The 18678-nt window shown below is 54.7% G+C and overlaps 1 non-coding gene across 1 annotated transcript; it reads right to left on the bottom strand.

The window, feature by feature from the left end:
- Positions 1 to 437: 437 nt before the first annotated feature.
- TRNAS-CGA (transfer RNA serine (anticodon CGA)) lies at positions 438 to 519 on the bottom strand. The gene has a single exon. It is a non-coding gene; the product is annotated as a tRNA-Ser (tRNA).
- Positions 520 to 18678: the final 18159 nt, after the last annotated feature.

Below are 18678 nucleotides of genomic sequence, written 5' to 3'. Positions count from 1 at the left end.
GGCAGAGGGGAGCGGGGTGCAGGCGGGGCCCCCACTTCTCTGGAGCTTCGCTTCCAGCACTCGAAAGATGACCATGGGCCCACGGGCCTCCGGATGGGAGACCCGCCCCACATCCCCAGTGTTTCCGCCCCGCATGGACGGCCTTTTGGGGAAGGCTCAGGCTCCCCTGGCCTCTGATACGGGCTGCCCATGCTCAGCTCCTTCCACGCTCTGGAGAGGAGCAGCACCCAGGGGTGGGGCTGAGCCGGGAGGCGCTGGGTGAGGGGCAGAGGCCTCGGGAGCTGAGACCGCAGGGACACAGCGTGAGGCACCATCCCAGGCATCCCCATGAAAGGAGCAGAACAGGGTTTACCTGGGGTGGGGAGTGTATGGAGAGCGTCTCAGGGCCGGTGGAGATGTATTGCCCTGGTGAGCAAGTGTGGCTAAAACACAGGCCTCGCTGTGAGCAGGATTTGAACCTGCACAGGGAAACCTGAATGGATTTCGAGTCCAACGCCTTAACCGCTCGGCCCTCACAGCTGTGAGTGACGTGGCCTCCAGTGGCAGTCTCTACTGGAGCGGCTGGAAGCCGACGGGAGGGAGCTCTCCACCCTCAACGAGCAGCCGTAGCCATGTTGGCAGGAGAAGCTCTCCCAGCACCATAGCACTGTCCACACCGGCGCTTAGGTCCGTGTAACTTGTGTCACTCGGGGGGTGGCTTATTCACACCCCTGAGCCACATACGTTCTACCGACACAAGGGGGAGTGTAGACGCAGCCTTAGCAGAGACGCGATTAAGATCCACTTCCTGGACACTACTGTGCTAATAAACGATGGTCACATAAACACCACCCTATACTGGAAACCTACTGACCGCTATTCCTACCTGCATGCCTCCAGCTTTCACCCTGACCACACCACACGATCCATCGTCCACAGCCAAGCTCTGCGATACAACCGCATTTGCTCCAACCCCTCAGACAGAGACAAACACCAACAAGATCTCTATCAAGCCTTCTTACAACTACAATACCCACCTGCGGAAGTGAAGAAACAGATTGACAGAGCCAGAAGAGCACCCAAAAGTCACCTATTACAGGACAGGCCGAACAAAGAAAATAACAGAACGCCACCAGCCGTCACCTTCAGCCCCCAACTAAAACCCCTCCAATGCATTATTAAGGATCTACAACCTATCCTAAAGGATGACCCAACACTCTCACAAATCTTGGGAGACAGGCCAGTCCTTGCCTACAGACAGCCCCCCAACCTGAAGCAAATACTCACCAACAACCACATACCACACAACAGAACCACTAACCCAGGAACCTATCCTTGCAACAAAGCCCGTTGCCAACTGTGCCCACATATCTATTCAGGGGACACCATCCCACGGCCTAATCACATCAGCCACACTATCAGAGGCTCGTTCACCTGCACATCCACCAATGTGATCTATGCCATCATGTGCCAGCAAGGCCCCTCTGCCATGTACATTGGTCAAACTGGACAGCCTCTACATAAAAGAATATATGGACACAAATCAGATGTCAAGAATTATAACATTCATAAACCAGTCGGAGAACACTTCAATCTCTCTGGTCACGCAATCACAGACATGAAGGTCGCTATCTTAAAACAAAAAAACTTCAAATCCAGACTCCAGCGATAAACTGCTGAATTGGAATTCATTTGCAAATTGGATACTATTAATTTAGGCTTAAATAGAGACTGGGAGTGGCTAAGTCATTATGCAAGGTAGCCTATTTCCCCTAGTTTTTTCCTATCCCCCCCCCCCAGATGTTCTGGTTTAACTTGGATTTAAACTTGGAGAGTGGTCAGTTTGGATGAGCTATTACCAGCAGGAGAGTGAGTTTGTGTGTGTATGGGGGTGGGAGGGATGTGAGAAAACCTGGATTTGTGCTGGAAATGGCCCAACTTGATGATCACTTTAGATAAGCTATTACCAGCAGGACAGTGGGGTGGGAGGGGGTATTGTTTCATGATCTCTGTGTATATAATGTCTTCTGCAGTTTCCACGGTATGCATCCGATGAAGTGAGCTGTAGCTCACGAAAGCTCATCCTCAAATAAATTGGTTAGTCTCTAAGGTGCCACAAGTCCTCCTTTTCTTTTTACGAATACAGACTAACACGGCTGTTACTCTGAAAACTGGAAAAAGTGTGACCTTAAGGGGTTGCCACACTAAAGAGCTCCTCCCAGGGACTGTTCAAGAGCACCAGACCTATGGCAGGGAAACAGCCTGGAGAATGGGATTTTCAAAAGGGCTGAAGCAGGTTAGGCAAGTCCATAGGAGTTAGGTGCTTTGGAGGTTCCCACCAGACACCTAAATACCATTGAAAGTGTGGCCCAAAGTGCTTAAACACTAGGGCCCTGAGGCTCAGCTGGTGTCAGTCAGGGAGGCTGAGAATCCGTGATAACGTCTCCTGTTAACCAAGAGCACCCGCCCCTGCGCTCAGATAGCCAGGGAGAGAGCAGGAGACAGCACTGGGCGCACAGATTCATGATTATGAATTATCTGCTCTCCTGAAATCTTCCCCTTTGGGCTCTGCTCTGAGCAGCCAGGGAAGCTGGGACCCCAAGGGCTCTCCCAGGATCTGGGCCCCTCTGGGCTGGGCAGTCACAGTGCTCTGAATGAAGCTCTGATCCACGAGTAATAGGGGCACACAGGAACTGATAATAACCCAACCTGCTGGGCCAAATCCCTCCCCCTGCCCCCAGCAGCGCCCCTTACCCAGGAATCCCGTCACAGCCTCCTGGAGATTGTTCTCTCGAGGGAAATCCAGGATTCTCTTTTCCAGCTCGGGACTCAGGCACCGGATGCGGAGACATGGCCTTCTCATCCCTGCAGAGACATGAGCGTGTTTATTCCTCCCATTCCTTTGCTCTAAGTTCCTGCCCCCCAGAGCCAGATGGGGAGTGGGTGGGAGCTGGGCCACAGGCAGGGCTAACGGGGCCGTGACCTCTGCTGCCCAGGGAATTTACTGCCTGCATGATCTGCCGGGGCCGGCCTGGAGACTGGGGGCCTCTCTCCATCCAGAGAGAAAACCCAGCCCAGGCAGGGCCAGCTCCCCTCACACCTGGCCCAGCCCCACGTTCCCCACAAGGGCCTGGAGGGGCTTCTCCCGGGGATGAGAGAGGGGCTCATTCTCCAGGCCCAGCTTCTTCTCAGCTTCTCCTCTCAGCCTCCAAGGGGCCTGGTCACTCCCCGTGGGGTGGGGGTTCTGGGACCGGGACACTGCCCCACGAGGGCCTGGGCTGGGACACTCAGCTCTTTCCCCACAAGCCCTTGGGCCCCCCTCACACGGGACAGGCTTTGCGCCATGTCAGAGCTGGGGCCAGGTCCCAGCTGGGCCCTCGGGGTGACAGGCTCTCAGCCCCATTAATGATCCCCCAAGCCAGCCTGGTCCCAGGGAGGGTTCTCCAGCCCAGAGCTGTGGGGCACTCCCCTTCCCAGGGTGGGTCACACAGACACAGCGGCAGCAGCCCCAGGGCTATGGGGATGGAGGGGGGCTGGATCCAGAGGGTGAGACCGTCCCACGGTCGGGATGCTGGGTCTGCTTCCTGGGCTCTGAGCCCTGGTCAACACTAGGACTTTAGGTCGAATTTAGCAGCTTTAAATCGATGTAAACCTGCACCTGTCCACACGATGAAGCCCTTTATTTCGACTTAAAGGGCTCTTAAAATTGATTTCCTTACTCCACCCCTGACAAGTGGATTAGCGCTTAAATCAGCCTTGCTGGGTTGAATTTGGGGTACTGTGGACACAATTCGACGGTATTGGCCTCCGGGAGCTATCCCAGAGTGCTCCATTGTGACTGCTCTGGACAGCACTCTCAACTCAGATGCATGATTGTTTGCTGTTGCTCTGACGGAGGGAGGGGCGACTGAGGACACGGCTTACAGGGTTGGCTTCAGGGAGCTAAAATCAACAAAGGGGGTGGCTTTACATGAAGGAGTATTTCAGGCAGGACTTCACGGAGGGTTCCAATAAGAAATGGTGCACCTAAGTTATTGTTCTTATTGGAACAAGGAGGTTAGTCTGGCCTCTGATTGATACATGGCTAGATTTACCTTGCTGCACCTTCTCTGTGAGTGACTGCAGTGTGACCTAGAGGAATGAGTCCCCTAGACGGGGTGGGGGGGGGGTGTTTGCAAATGAGTATAAAACAAATCTGGTTTATTTCTTGTTTTGATCCACTCCATCTATCTTTTACATCTTTGGCTGACAGCAGATGGTGCAGAAGGACTGCATGCCATCCACTTCTCATGGCTGTTTGGCAGAAGATGGTACAATAGGACTGCATGCCATCCTCATCGCTTGCCTGCCCGGCAGAAGATGATGCAATAGGACTGCTAGCAATCCGTATCGCTTGCCTGCTCACCATAAGATGGTTCTATAGGACTGACTGCAGGACTAAAGAGAATGACCGGATCAAGTCACTCCAAATTTAGTCCCTGCGCCCATGTCTGCCCAGGCGCTCCTGATCGACCTCACACAGGCCACCAGGAGCACCTCGGACATGACGATGACGGCTACCAGTCCTATTGCACCGTCCGCTGCCACAAGGCAATGGGTTGCTGCTGCTGTGTAGCAATGCAGTACCACGTCTGCCAGCACCCAGGAGACATAGGGTGACGGTGAGCTGAGCGGCTCCAGCCTTGCCGTGGTATGGCGTCTGCACAGGTAACTCATGAAAAAAGGCGCAAAACCATTGTCTGCCCTTCCTTTCACGGAGGGAGGGAGGGAGGGAACGGAGGCCTGACGATATGTGCCCAGAACCACCCGCGACAATGTTTTAGCCCCATCAGGCATTGGGATCTCAACCCAGAATTCCAATGGGCAGCGGAGACTGCGGGAACTGTGGGGTAGCTACCCACAGTGCAACGCTCCGGAAGTCGACGCTTGCCTTGGTCCTGTGGAAGCACTCCACCGAGTGAATGCGCCGTGCGCCCTGCACTGAGTTACCCTGTCAGCCCGAGTGACTCAGGGGCCGTCCCCTCCCTGCACTGGGCTCTGGGTGCATCCGACACTGTCTCACCTGCAGCAATTCCAGCACCGGCTGCTGACGCTTCCCCTCCAGCTCCGTGATCAGGGCGCTGAGCCGGGAAATCTCCTCACCCAGGTGGGTGGCATTGTCCTCCCTCCTCCTCCCAATCTCCTCGCCCAGCTCTCCCAGCCGGGCCAGGAGGAGGCGCTCCTGTTCGGCCAGAAACTGGTGCAGCCCCTCGCACTTGGACACCACCAGCGGCCGCTCCACTTCCGTCTGCCTCTGGGGTGCACAGAGAGACGCAGGGGCAGGGCAGGGACCCGGGGAGAGCGGGTGTCTTGGGAAATGGTACAAAGCCTTGTCCGGGCTCCCCAGAGCGTTTCATTCCATCTCTTTGCCAGAGTAACCGTGGCTACACGAGAGCTTTTGCTAGTATAAAAACGTGACCCAAAATCACCAGCCCCCAGCCCGTCCCCACCACTGTCCCAGCACCAGAGTGAAGTGCAGACCAGGCCGTGGCAAATGGTGCTTCCCAAACTGCCCAATGGCATCACTGGGACGTCTGACACTCGAACCCTGGGATCAGCAAAAGTCTCCCCCTGCTCCGCCCGACCCCTGCCACATCTGTGCCTATTCAGTGTTTTACTGGCCTCTCCCTCCGCCCCCCCTTTCCCCCTCCCCCGTGCTAGAGAGACAGAGCCAGAGGCTGCTCCCAGCTACCCTGGTGTAAACCCATTGACCCCAGTGGGAACTAACAGCAGGGTCCCAGAGGAGTCTGACCTGACCCCACTGACTTCGGTGGGCTCACTCCTGATGTACACCAGGTACCTGAGAGCAGAGTCTGCCCTGCACTGGTTAAAATGGCCCTGACCTGTCTCCCTGTAGCGACCCTGGAAACCCTTTAACCTTCTGAATGACCCAGACCCCAAGCAGCGCAGAGACCCCCTGCTGCTGTTGCTGACACCCCTGTGCAAAGTGGCCGGGCAGGGCAGGGCACCTACCAGGAGCCTCTCCCTCTCCTTGTCCCAGTCGGATTTCAGGCCCAGGAGCTCTTCTGTCTCCTCCCACAGATGCTGCAGGCGGGTCAGGATTTGCTCCTGCAAACAAACAATGGCTCTGGGGGCTGGTTTGGGGTCACTGGTTTGGGCCCAGCGATAACATCGTCACTGAGCAGAGTGAGGCTGTGGGAGCAGGTCCCCCTTCTCCAACCCTCTGAAAAAGTGACCTCAGCTCCAAGGTAGCTCCCCGGCAGAGCTGCTGGGCCTGGCCCGCTCCGGCCCAGCACCATCATCTCCAGGCTGTTTCCCTGCCATAGGTCTGGTGCTCTTGAACAGTCCCTGGGAGGAGCTCTTTAGTGTGGTAACCCCCTTAAGGTCACACTTTTTCCAATGAGGAAAGTCACTTGGCTTCACCGCCTCCTGACTCTGAATCTCAGAGCCTTCAACACCCCTGCTTCACATCAGCAAGTCCACCTGAGTTGGACACCCAAGGGAGACTTGCAGGCCCCCAGGGAGCCATGTACCCCCACTTCCTTACCCTGGAGTGACTCTCAACCTGCACTGTAAAAGCAGGGGGGGTTATTACAGGGGCAGTCAACAGGCAGACCGTGGGCCAAGTCTGGACCACCAGCTGCTTTCCAGCAGATCCTGAAATCTTTTTATTATTTTATTATGATCAAGATTGTTATCATTTTTTATTATTTTCTCTGAAATCTGGACCTTGACTATGCCTTGACCAAGAAATTTGGACCTTTATAAAAAATAATTGACTCTCCCTGTTTTTTGACATGTCTGGAACACAACGCAGACAGTGCTTAGTGAAGACAGAGAACGGAAAGGTCCATCTGGGTCAGTCCCAGAGCCCTCTGTCCCCTCTGTCGTCCGAGCCCACAAGCTCCTCTCCTGCCTCCAGCTGCCCACACTTAGAACCCCAGCCTAGTCCTTTGTCCTCCAGCTGGGCACACTTGGCTGGCTTCCCATGGAGGGTGGGCCGTCCATGGTCATTTATTGTTTGGTGCCAAATGTCCAGACAATTGGAATGGCCATTGTCTTCTGGGACACTCCATGGGCATGGGGCCCCAGGCAGCCAGCTGTCCCTAATGCCTGTATCTCTGGGTCTCTACAAGTAACACCTTTCCCCCCTCCCCTCACCTACTTAACCATGGGTAAGGCTAAGATTTTGTCAGGGATATTTTTAGTAAAAGTCACGGCAGGTCACGGGCAATAAAGAAAAATTCACAGAAGCCCGTGACCTGTCCACGGGGAGTTCAGCTGCGGGGTCCCCACACCTCTCACAGTGGCTGGGCAGCTGTGGGGGCTCGCTTGGAGCTACGAGCTGAAGTCACAGAGGTCTCTGGAAGTCACGGATTCCGTGACTTCTGCAACCTCTGTGAAAAACTCATAGCCTTAACCATGTGTAACCCATGCCTGCTTGGTGTGGCACTCTGTCCCCCTTCAGCAGCACCTAGACCAACTAAAGATGTGTGAACCTCCTACAGTCTTGGACAGGAGAACAGGTCTTTTAGCTCACGCAGTAGAGGCTCGTCCATTAAGCTCCACAGGTCCCCCTCTTTGATCCCAGCTGACGACAACGGGGGTCTGTCGGTGTTAAACATGCACCACATAGGGGATACTGAGGCACACACAATATTCATCCAAACTATTATGAAAAATTCCCACTGCACAACAATCCCATTATTACGCAGCTCCCTGGCTCTAACCCAGGGCTGGTCAGACACACGGGGGGGCTCTGTAGCTGCAGAGAAGCTGCCCCTGTAACTCCAACCATGCAGATAACTGTTCCCTACCCTGTGCTCCTGGGCAGCCTCCTCCATGGGAACCACCGTGCGAGTGCGGTGCGCCCAGGATCAGTCACACACCAAGCAAAGGGGGGTTTGATCCTCCTCGCAGGAGAGTTTCAGAGCCTCCTGGTGCCTGTCACCCACTCTCTGCCCCTCGGGCTCTGGCCCCGCCTGCAGCCTCAGGCATTTCACTAGCTCCGCCAGGTTCCCCAGCTGCCCGTGGGGACGCAGGTCTCTCTGCAGGGCGCTTTCTCTGCACTGGGGGCAGGAGAAGTTTGGCTCCGGCTCCCCCCAGCACTGGCTGAGGCAGGCCCGGCAGAAGTTCTGCCCACACTCAATGGTCACCGGGTCTGTGAAATACTCCAGGCAGATGGAGCAAGTCACTTCGTCCTGCAAGCTCCCAGCTAGGTCCCCGGCAGCCATGGTCCAGCTGCACTTTCCTGAGCAGAGGAACTAGCCAGCAGCCCTTGAAATCTTTTTTTTTGAGTCGATTGCACAACCAGGAGCCAATCACCCTCACCGGCGGGAAATTTAAACAAAACCAAAACCAAAGCAGAAGCCGCGCCCCCAGAAAAGCCCCCAAACAAGCAACCAGCTACTTAAAGAAATGAAGAGGTGATTTAATTACATACACAAAGAAGCCAACGCTGCTCCCCTGTTTCTACGTCCGAGGATCACATTAGCAATGGGAATCGGTGTTCAGCTCTTTGTCCTCTGTGACACGTAAATCCTTCTCCTAGTCACTGCTTTCCAGGCTACCGTTCCCGAGGCTCTAGGTGCGGCCACCCGTCTCCATTCCCAGCTATAGGGCCTCGCTTTTGGCTGCATTTGTTTTACTAATCCCAGTTTACCAAACTCTCCAGGCTGCTCCATACAACGGCCCCATCATCAGCATTATTTACCACTCCTCCAAGCTGTGTTAGCCACAGTGATTTTATACTTCCTTCCAGATCGTTAACTAAAAAGTTGAGACGTGAGGGGGCTACAGCCAATCCCTGTGGGGCCTCATTAACAGCTCCCCCATTCAGTGATGATGCCCCATTGACAGGTACAAGGTCAGACTTGGGGTCACAGAGCAGGGGGATTATTTTACTACTGTTTTATAATGCACCTCATTTATTTATTCACAGGCTCCACCCACAGTGTCTGTCACTGTTGTATCTGGGCCCTTCTGGGACAAGTCTAGTCTCATTTACACTGGATCCACTCCAAAGTGAATCCAGGCCATCCCTCCCAGCCTGCCCACGAATGCTGTCTGTGGAGATCTATCCCAGGAAACAGCCTCACTCAGCCATGCTAGGGCTGGTGCCCTGATTTCTTGGCTTCTGTGGAAACACTCCCAATGGCCTTTCCCCTCCCCCTTCCCGCACATGCTGCCCCAGGCTGGGCAGATCCCATCTGTCTAGGGTTTGCCCCGCTTCACCTGCCACCTTTCCACTCAGGGGACTCAGGGCACTTCAGTAATTCAACAAATGCCCTTGCTTTATTAGCACTGTGTCCAGGCCCTACTCAGGTATCAGGCCCCATTGTGCCAGGTGCTGCATACATACAGAACAAACAGACAGTCTCTGTCCCAAAGAGCTGCAATCTCCCTGCTTCCCTTCTCCCTGCAGGAAACCCTCTTTGCTACATCTTGGACCCGCTCCCACTGCTCTCTGGGTGATTGGCACTTTCACTAGCTCAGGGCCTTGGAACATTTTCTACGTGTTTCTGAGCCTCCGAACCATTTAATAAAATCACATCTCTGGGTGAGTTATGGCTTTGAGGCCATATGGAGTTGAGGCGCTGACAGGGGGGGCTGCCGCTGGGCGGGAGGTGCTGGGGGCTGGAAGGGGTGGTGGATGGGGGGCTGCTGGCGTGTTACTGGGGCTCTTTGGCAATGTCCATTGGTCAATTCTGGCTCTTCTCAGGCTCAGCTTGGCCCCCCCTCCCCGGTGCAGGGACGGGTGGGGGCCAGCGTTGCAACAGTCAGGTCTCAGCGTTCCGTTTTGATTTGAATGTGGGCATCTCTCCCTTCTCCGTCTGCTTCAGCCTGTCACGGTCTTTGGAGGCAGATTTCGATGCTTTTATCTTTCAGCAGACTAGCATGGGTGAATTTCCATGGCTATAACCTAAAGGGAAGATAAAAAACTGGTGTAGAATTTAGACTGATAGCTCCATCAATAGTATTTCCCTCGGAGTTGCCCCTAATGCACTCCTTGCCTTCAAGTAGTGAATAGAAACCATCTGTCTCATGTCATGATTGTCTAATGTATGTGTATTGAGACAAGATCGGTCTCAGAATTTACATGATTGAAAGGCACATAAATAAGCTCAAATATGCTGAAGAAATAAATCTGAAGCTATTGAAAGTGACCCAGCTCCACTCCCATCCCCTGGCTGCCATCTTGGTAGTTCTCTCAGAAATAATCTCATGGAGAGAGACTTCAAAACTCTCTACAAATTCTACTATTCCCCCATTGGGCTACATAAAATAGACGTGTTAAATCCCCCCTGCAATTCCTTTCCAGAAAAGGGGTTAAATAAACTGCAGCCTAAATTTGTCATGGGTCTCGCTGTGATTTCTTTGTCATTGTTTGGGTGGCCTATTGTTCTGATTGGACGTTATAAATCGTATGGGAAATTCTTCACTTAAAGTTTATTGGTTATTTTCCCCCTGCTAATACAGTCCAGATTTTGGAATAGTTGAGAATAAGTCAACATATTTGCAGCTGCTAATCCATCCTTCCAGACCCTCAAGCCTTCTAGATGAGAATCTTTTTTCCTTTTCCTGGCTTCTCTGGGAACAGAGGTGTCTTGGTTTTCGGCTTGGCCCTGTCTGTTCCCAGAGTCCCAACATTCTGTGCGCAAAGGAGTGGGGTTAATAATGAAGCATTTTTGCAACTAGGCCCCAGCAATGAGCAAAGAAAACAGAAATTGACCTTGGCTGTTTCCATGTCTGTCCATTGGCAGAGGAGGCGTGAGCTCCATGGGGTGAGAGTCAGACTAGGAACTGGAGCCAGTGACTGGGCTAGGACGGGATTACAGATCTGGTGCGTGGAGGTTTGTTGTTATAGAGCAAAAGGGGAGAAGCTGTGATGTGCTGTGTCCAAGAAAGACTGTGACAAAGGTGGAACAGGGATCCTGGTGCCTCTCCCCAAGGAAACCTCAAAGCATCTCCTCTTGGACAGGAGCAGCAATTTTCATCCTAGCCGTTAAAGGCAACTTGAGGTTCATAAATTCACAGTTTCAAAGGCTCTAAGGCCAGCCCTGATCATCTAGTCTGACCTCCTGCATAACACGGGCCCTGGAGCTTTCCCAGAAGAATTCCTCTTTCACCATGGTCCCAAGTGTCTTCACCTGGGGCTGGGTCTAGTCATGGGGGTAGAGCTCAGCGATAGAGTGTTTGACTGCACATTAAGTGGTCCTTGGTTCAAATCGAAGTGCCCCCATTGAAGCCTTTGTTAATAAGGGGCAGCAAATTTCAAAGAAACAAAGGATTCAAAAATGAACTAGATAAATTCATGGAGGATCGGTCCATCAATCGCTGTTAGCCAAGATGGGAAGGGATGGTGTTCCTAGCCTCTGTTTGCCAGAAGCCAGGAGTGAGCAACAGGAATGGATCACTTGATGATTCTCTGTTCATTCCCTCTGGGGCACCTGGCACTGGCCACTGTCGGAAGACAGGATACAGGGCTAGATGAACCTTTCGTTTGACCCAGTGTGGCCAGTCTTTTGTTGCTTATATTCTTTTGTTGTATGAACCACTCCTGACTATTAGAGGAGCAGATGGCTTCAAAAGACCACTCTCTTGGATCTGGGAATCCTGGGCAGACTAATTCCCTTCCTTTAGAGTAGGACAGAAAAACCCATTTCCTCCGTCTTTCTATTCCAGGCTTCGTTCCTTTTTTCAAAGACTCACCTCTCGGGAGCACAGAGAGAGCCATGTGCACACGGTGTTCGTCCAACCGGCAGCCATGGAGGCATGCTCTGCCATCAGCCAGCAAGAACAGGCCTTGCCAGAGAAGCCCACGAGAAGCAAATGCTCGTGGAAGATCCTATCAGGCATGAAAAGACTCTGTGTCTGTAGCCAGTCTGACAACTCAATGGCAGATAGCGACGAGGAGAGAACAGTTTCCTCTCCAAGAAGGTGGACGTGCTTTTCCCTGAAGAAGGAGAAGAAGAAGAAGAAGAAGAAGAAGAAGAAGAAAGCAGCCAAGAACCAGGTGGCGTCAGAGGAGGAGAAGCTGCAGGAGAAGCAAGACCAAGTTGAACTGGATCTTACAGGTGAGGATACAAACCACATGGTTAGCAAGGAGCATGTGAGGAATACTCTCACCAGTCAGTCTACAAGCCTTATGGAAGCGGGGGAACGGTCCCGCTATTGTGGGGAACTTTCCTGGCTTCTGCACTTCTCCGGTGAAATGGGCTAGAGGAAGGATCTGAGTCCTCGCTCCCACTTCCTTTCCCCAGAGGCCTCCCTGCCCTGGAGGACTCCCCTTCCACTCTCCTGTCTGGCAGAGTCCTCGTAACCCCAACAAGGCTGGGCCCAGGATTCCTGGGGGGCTCGACCCCCAACCTTGCTGTGGCCACCTAGGACAGGGGCTCGGGAGTCCCGACTCCGGGGTGCTCTCTCTGCACTGGGCGCTTCCCTGACCCACTGATCATTACATACGATTTAAAGGAAATACAGTTTATTTAAACAGCAATTAATTTAAAAAAGAAAAAGGAAAAATGGGAAAGATGAAAGGAAAACACATCACCCCGCTCTGTGGCAGGGAACGTCACAAACCATGTCTCTGGAACGTCAGGGCCGTTCACAGTTGGTTCCTTGTAGGTCCCAGGCCCCTTCTCCGGCCCTGGCTGTGCCGCAGGGATGCAGCGGGTCGGACACTTGCTCTGGTGGTGACCACACCCCTCCGGGCTTTGGGGAGTGGGTCCCTCCTTCCCCCCGGGTTCAGATCCCCCTCCCAGTCTGGCCTGCAAGGACCCTCGACTGGGGGTGTCTCTCTGCGCTGGGCCCTTTGCCAGGGTCCCCCCTTGGCTGGCCCCCGTTGCTCTCCGCACCCAGCTCCAGACTGCTCCAGCCCCAGCCCCAGCCCCACTGTTCGAGCTCCGGCTCCACCCTGCCTCAGCACGGATGCTGCTGCTCTGCCTCCAGCCCCCGGGGCTGCTTCTCCGGCCCCGCTGGCTCTGTGGCTGCAGCCCTGCTCCCAGCCCAGGGTCTGCTCTCCCTGGGCTGTCTCTCTGCCCCGCTGGCTGGCCCGCCTCTGCTCCCCAGCTCAGCTCGGGCCCCTGCTCTCTCCTTAGCTCGGCCCCACGCTGCCTGAGCCAGGCAATTCCAGCTCACGCGGAGGACGGGGACCTTTCTGACCCCCTGACTCCGTCATTAGCCTGCCCGCCCTGTCAATCAGGCTGACCTGGAGCGTTGGCCTCTCCCCATGGCCCCTGAGGACTGTCAGTATCAGAGTCCTGGTTTCCCATCCATCCTTCCCCTTCCTTTTGGGACTGGGACCTAGCCAACCAAAAACCCCACTGAGTTTGAGTAAGTGGCCAACAGTCCCCTTACACTTCCACATCAGGGCCGTCTCATGGGACAGTGATGGGTACCTCAGACTCTGGAATCCATTTAGTGCCGGATCCTCTTGGAGAGGGTGGCAGAGGTCCATCGCTGAGGTGGGGAGAGCTGACAATGTCAGGTCACCCCCTCTTGGGTTCTGGCCCTGTGGGGTGGGGAGTATTAACATTGCTCCAGGCTGTAAGGGGAACAGAGAGGCTGGACGTTGGAGGAAATCATTTCTTTTCTCCTGGATGTTAGGGGGCTTATTCCTTCACCCACTTACTTCCCTGGTCCTTCTCACATGAACAGAGAGCAACAATACCCGAAGTCCAAAGGTGCAAACAATTCGATGTTTATTGGGGTGAACTTCCAGCAAGCATGATTCCAGTTTCCTTCCTTAGTATCCTCCTTCCCAACTCTGACACCACAGAGCCTTACACCTGTGTCCCTGTTCCCATTCCTACCCTTAGCCAAACATGATTCCAATTTTCTTACCCCCATTCCCTTTTCCCATCTCCCCCTTTAGCAAAACATGATTCCGTACCAGAGCTGAGTCATTCCTTCTTGGGGGGTTAAATGCAAAACGAGGCCTGTTGCCCGTCACTGACGGGAAAGGTGGGCAAGGGGAGAGGAAGAGTAGAAAAGAAAAGAAACCGGCCCCGAGGTAAGAAGAAGTCTTCTTTGGTAAAAGCCCCCGGCTAAGAGTCAGGAGATCGGAGTTCTCTGCTCAGCTCTGCCAACAACCTTCAGTCTCAGCCGGGGCAATTCGCTTCAGGGCTCTGTGCCCAGCTTCCACCCTCTGTAAACCAGGGAGAAGACATGGAAAAGCAAAACGTTAAGAATGGTTTCAGAGTAACAGCCGTGTTAGTCTCTATTCGCAAAAAGAAAAGGAGTACTTGTGGCACCAATAAATTGGTTAGTCTCTAAGGTGCCACAAGTCCTCCTTTTCTTTTAACGTTAAGAATGTTTCTTTCTGCTGCAGGGACGAAGAAGGAGCCGTCGGAGACGAAGGAGAAGTGGGAAAAAGGGAGCCCAGAACAGCAGGAAGAAGAGCACGCTCCCGTCTCCTCATTAACGAGCATCGCCCCCAGGACGATGGTAATGACGCTGTGTGGCTGTGCTCATGGAAAGCACCCCTTGCTGTGTGTGTTCATATCTCCCGGAGCTGGGATCTCTGACAGGAGAACGACCTGCCCCTTGCTCAGGGGGCTGAAAAGGAACACTCTTGAAGTGTGATCAACTCCAGCCAGTCTTTACAAGTTTCTCTGGGTTGTCGAAGGAGGCCCAGTTTGACAAGGGGGTTTAGGCACCTCAAGAAGCCCAGGGGTGCTTCGTGGGATTGGCAGACGTGCCTGGCTCAGGTGCCTGATTCTGAGGCACTTCCCATGGCCCACAGGCACGGCTGAAAGTCAGACCAGGCCCATCCCTGCCCTTGTCGGGGTGACCCGCATATCTCCTGGCTGTGGGGTTCTGGCCCATCTCGTGGCACCAGGACCACTTCGAGACAGAACCGATGAGTCTGCTCTCCAGCCTGAGCTAACAGCCGCATGGGTTTTAGCTCCTGTGGCAGGGGCTCCTGCATTGAGATCCCAGGTTCGATCCCGCCTGCTGACATCTGGGCTCCGTCCGAGTCACAAAGGCACCTCGACGCCCTTGTGACTCTTGCTGTCAGGGACAGAGCACCCTGCAGCACGTACAAAAGTCTGCAATTCTGGGAGCTCCTGAGGTGCCGGGGGGCTGGAGTGTGGAGGCGAGTCGGCCACTCCGGTGTGCTCTGCTGCGTCCTCAGCTGCGGGCATCCAGGACAGACGGTGCTAATCCAGCGCCACGCAGGCCAGCCGCAGCAATCCCCAGGGGCTGCCCTGGGACACCAGGGCAAAGGCCTCCAGCACCCCAGGCCCTGGGGTGAGGTGACCCTGGAACCGGGCCCCCAGGAGTAACATTGTGCCCAGTGAGTTCTGACCCACAGGGCTCTGGCCCCGGAGGCCCACGGTTTGGGATTCTCCTCAGCCAGGCAGACTCGCTCCTTCAGTCTCAGCTACTTTCTCTCCTGCCGGCGATTCCTGCCTGTTTTCTGGCAGCGCCTCACGCTGCGGGGTGGGGAAGGAAGAGGGCGTTTCCCTTTGGGCCCTATTCTCACTCCTTTCCTCGCAGACACTGTGGGCTGCCAGAGTTGCTGAGCCAATCTCCTCAGGCGCTCGGGGTGGGATGGGACATGGGGCAGGTTCTCCAGTGACCCCTCGGCGACACTCAAGGAGCAACTCGAATGGGCTTTGCAGGACATTGAGGCTTTCTCAGCAAAAGCTGGGCATCCTGGGAGGAGGGGCTAGAGAGGGAGGAAATGGGGTGGCCCTTGGGGTCCCCGCACTGCCCGAGAACCTCCCGTCTCTTCTCAGGAGAGGGGGACAGAGTGTGGACGAAAGGCTGAGGAAACCTTGGCACCTGGGGAGGCTTTTTAAGAAATGGGCTCAGCCGGAGTCTCCAGGCTCCCTCGGCGCTGGCAGCCTCCCCCGGGGACAGACTGTTCCAGGGCAGCTGCCCGAGGGAAAAACTCAGTCCCCACAGGCTTTGTCCCTGTTCATTGCAGACCCTCGAGGAGCACCCTTCCTCAGACCTGCTCCACGCCCTGCTGATGACAGCCGTGCAGGGTCTGACAACACCCACCCTGCAGAGATTTAGAGCCGCAGAGGAAGAGCTGAGGGCCATCGTATCTCTCCACGGAGACAAGATGGAGAGAGTAAGAGACGCCCGCAGTGGGGCAAGGGGGTGCTGGGCAGAGTGGGGGACGGGAGAATCGCCTCTCCTAGGAAACCGTTCCTGGGACACACTGGCATGGTGCTTTGAAGGTTGGCTCAGCCCCTTGCCATTCAGCGCTTGGCCGCGGGGATCCGCGGCGTCAGGTTTTGAAGTGTTCTCTGCCCGAAGGAGCTCTGACACTTCCCTGAGGACGCCCAGCCACACTGAAGGTGAGTGACAGCCCCAGCCCTGGCAAGGCAGCACTCACCTAGTCTGCTGACGAGCCTCCACATTAGGCTCCAGGAGCAGACATGGTTTCCTCAGACATGCTGCAGGGCCTTGTTTTCCAGCTGAAGTATCAGGAAGAATTTGGCTTTGCACGTCTCTCTCTGTCTCTCCCAAGCTCTGATCCCGTTTCCCACCCCGCTAGCAGAACAGGTCACCAGAATCCCCCACCCAGGGCTGTAACTCCTGCTCCTTGTTCGAGAGAGGCAAGAGCCATGACCAATTCCTCATGGAAGAGCCCTCGGGGGGGCCTTGTCCCTTTAGGGTCTGTCTAGCCTGTGCTGCAAACTCTGCAGCAGGAGCCTGAAAGCCTCCTGGCCCTATGGACTTGGGCTCCCAGGGCTGGCACTGTGGGACCAAAACAGGAATGCAGACTCTTCTGGGCGTGGGCTGGACCTTGATCTCTGAAGCCCAGGGAGGAGGGGAGCTTCAGAGCCTGGGCTCCAGCCCAAGTCACCACGTCTACACTGCTGTTCTTGGTGCCAGAGCCTGAGCCCGAGGGTAGAGAGCCGGCTTTAAGATTTGTTATGGCAGGTTTTACAATCCCGCAGCACAGAGGTTCTCCTTAGGGCTGGGGCCTGGAGCTGGCTCGCCCCATCCAACTAGCCCGGCCTGCCATCTCTAGGATGGGCTCTGGGGTCTGGAGCAGTGGTTCTCAGCCTGCGGCCCAATCAGCACAGAGCTGCGCCCCATGGGACATCCTCAGGGCCAAACAGGTAGGATTGGATGTGGCCCACAATGGAAACTAGGTTGAGACCCCTGGTCTGGAGGAACTGATTGTGCTAGAAAGAGCAACAGGAAGCTGCAGAGACTGAGGAAAGGCTCCTGCAGGGAAGCCTTTGAGAGCAGGGCTGAGAGCAGTTTGCCATGGCAGGGAAGACCCTGGGACATCAGGGGAGTTTCGGCTGTGCCCACTGTAAGGTTTTGGGGAAGGCCTTTGTGTGTGTTTCTGAGCTTTAAGGTGCTCAACCAGACCTGCGGAAGACTGGGGTTCCTGGACTTGTCAAAGCCTCTTTCTTCAGATTAGGGAGGAGCCAAGATGGGAAACTGAGGTCAGAGGCGGCTTGCAGGGCTGCCAGGAGGGGTTCTCTGGGAGGAGGCCACTCTTTGATTAATCCATCCCTCAACTTCCTGGCATTCTTTCAGGTTGGAGACGTCGTGGGAGGGATCTTAATCTGGCTCGACAACGTGTGTGATCCCAGAGCCAGAAAAGCAGCGCTGAGGGCCACGGCCTTGCTGGCTCGCTCCCACCCCCAGGTCGTGGTTCTGACCTGTGTGGCTCACACGCTGTCATCGCACAGGTAGGAAGCTGCTCTGTTATCACCTCAGTCTGTTATTTCTCTTCCTGCTCCCACTGACAGGCCACAGGCCGGGAAGGGTCCGTGGGGCTCACACAGTTGGAGGGAGTTTCCTGCTGTGCGGAGAGCTGTCCATGCTTACAAAGAGGAGATGGCCAAACCCAGCCGCTGAGGAGCCAACCCCTCCTCCTGCACTCCCCGGGATGGAGACGTGCCAGTTTTCTGGAGAATTCCAGCATTGTCCTGATTTCTATGGGATTTCTATGGATTCCTCTCAGATCCAGTACAGGGCCAATAAATGACTTTGGGGCTCACTCAACATCCCTCGCTCATGAAGTCTGGCTGCTCCTTAGTGCATGAGAGAAGGCAGAGACGGAAATGGCCCATGAGCCCCATCTGTCTATCCTCTGCAGACCAGGGCAGGATTGTTACCTGTCGTCAGATCCCTAGTTATTCCATGGCTGAGGAATAGGTCAAAAAATACACTCATTCTTCTGGAGCTGTGCAGCAGAGGTAAATCTCTGAAGACAGAAATTTCCAGGGCTTATTGTTGCAAAAAAGACAAAAAATCATCCACACATGACCAGAGCGTAAATGCAGCGCAGCCTGCCTGAGTCTGCAGACAGCCGGCAGTAATAGCTCTGAGAGGGGTGAGTGCCTCTTTTCATCTCAATATGGTGTAAACTCTGAGTCCTGCTGGTTAGTGCTGGTCACTTTGCAGAGTCATCCATCTGAGGTGTTGAGAACACAATCCCCATGTCCCGAGGGGCCGTGAAACCCAACTTGGACCCTAGCCAGAGGTCACAACTCCGGCTTTCCTCGGCATCTTCTGCAATGCTGTTCTGCACTACCCAGAGACAAATCTGTGTCACATGGGAGAGCAAATTGAAGAGCAGCATGAAAGAAATTGAATTTCTTGCCGAGCCTCAGCCTCAGCGTTGAATAAATACAACATTCTCTGAAGGGACTTGCCCAGCCTCAGCCTCCCCACACCAATCGGTGTTTCCACTGAGAGATGCCTTTCCTGCCT

Source organism: Lepidochelys kempii, chromosome 11 (assembly GCF_965140285.1).
Source record: "Lepidochelys kempii isolate rLepKem1 chromosome 11, rLepKem1.hap1, whole genome shotgun sequence".
Classification (NCBI taxonomy): Eukaryota; Metazoa; Chordata; order Testudines; family Cheloniidae; genus Lepidochelys; species Lepidochelys kempii.
The sequence above is the reverse complement of the archived record's forward strand: the minus strand, read 5'-3'. Positions and strand labels throughout refer to the sequence as shown.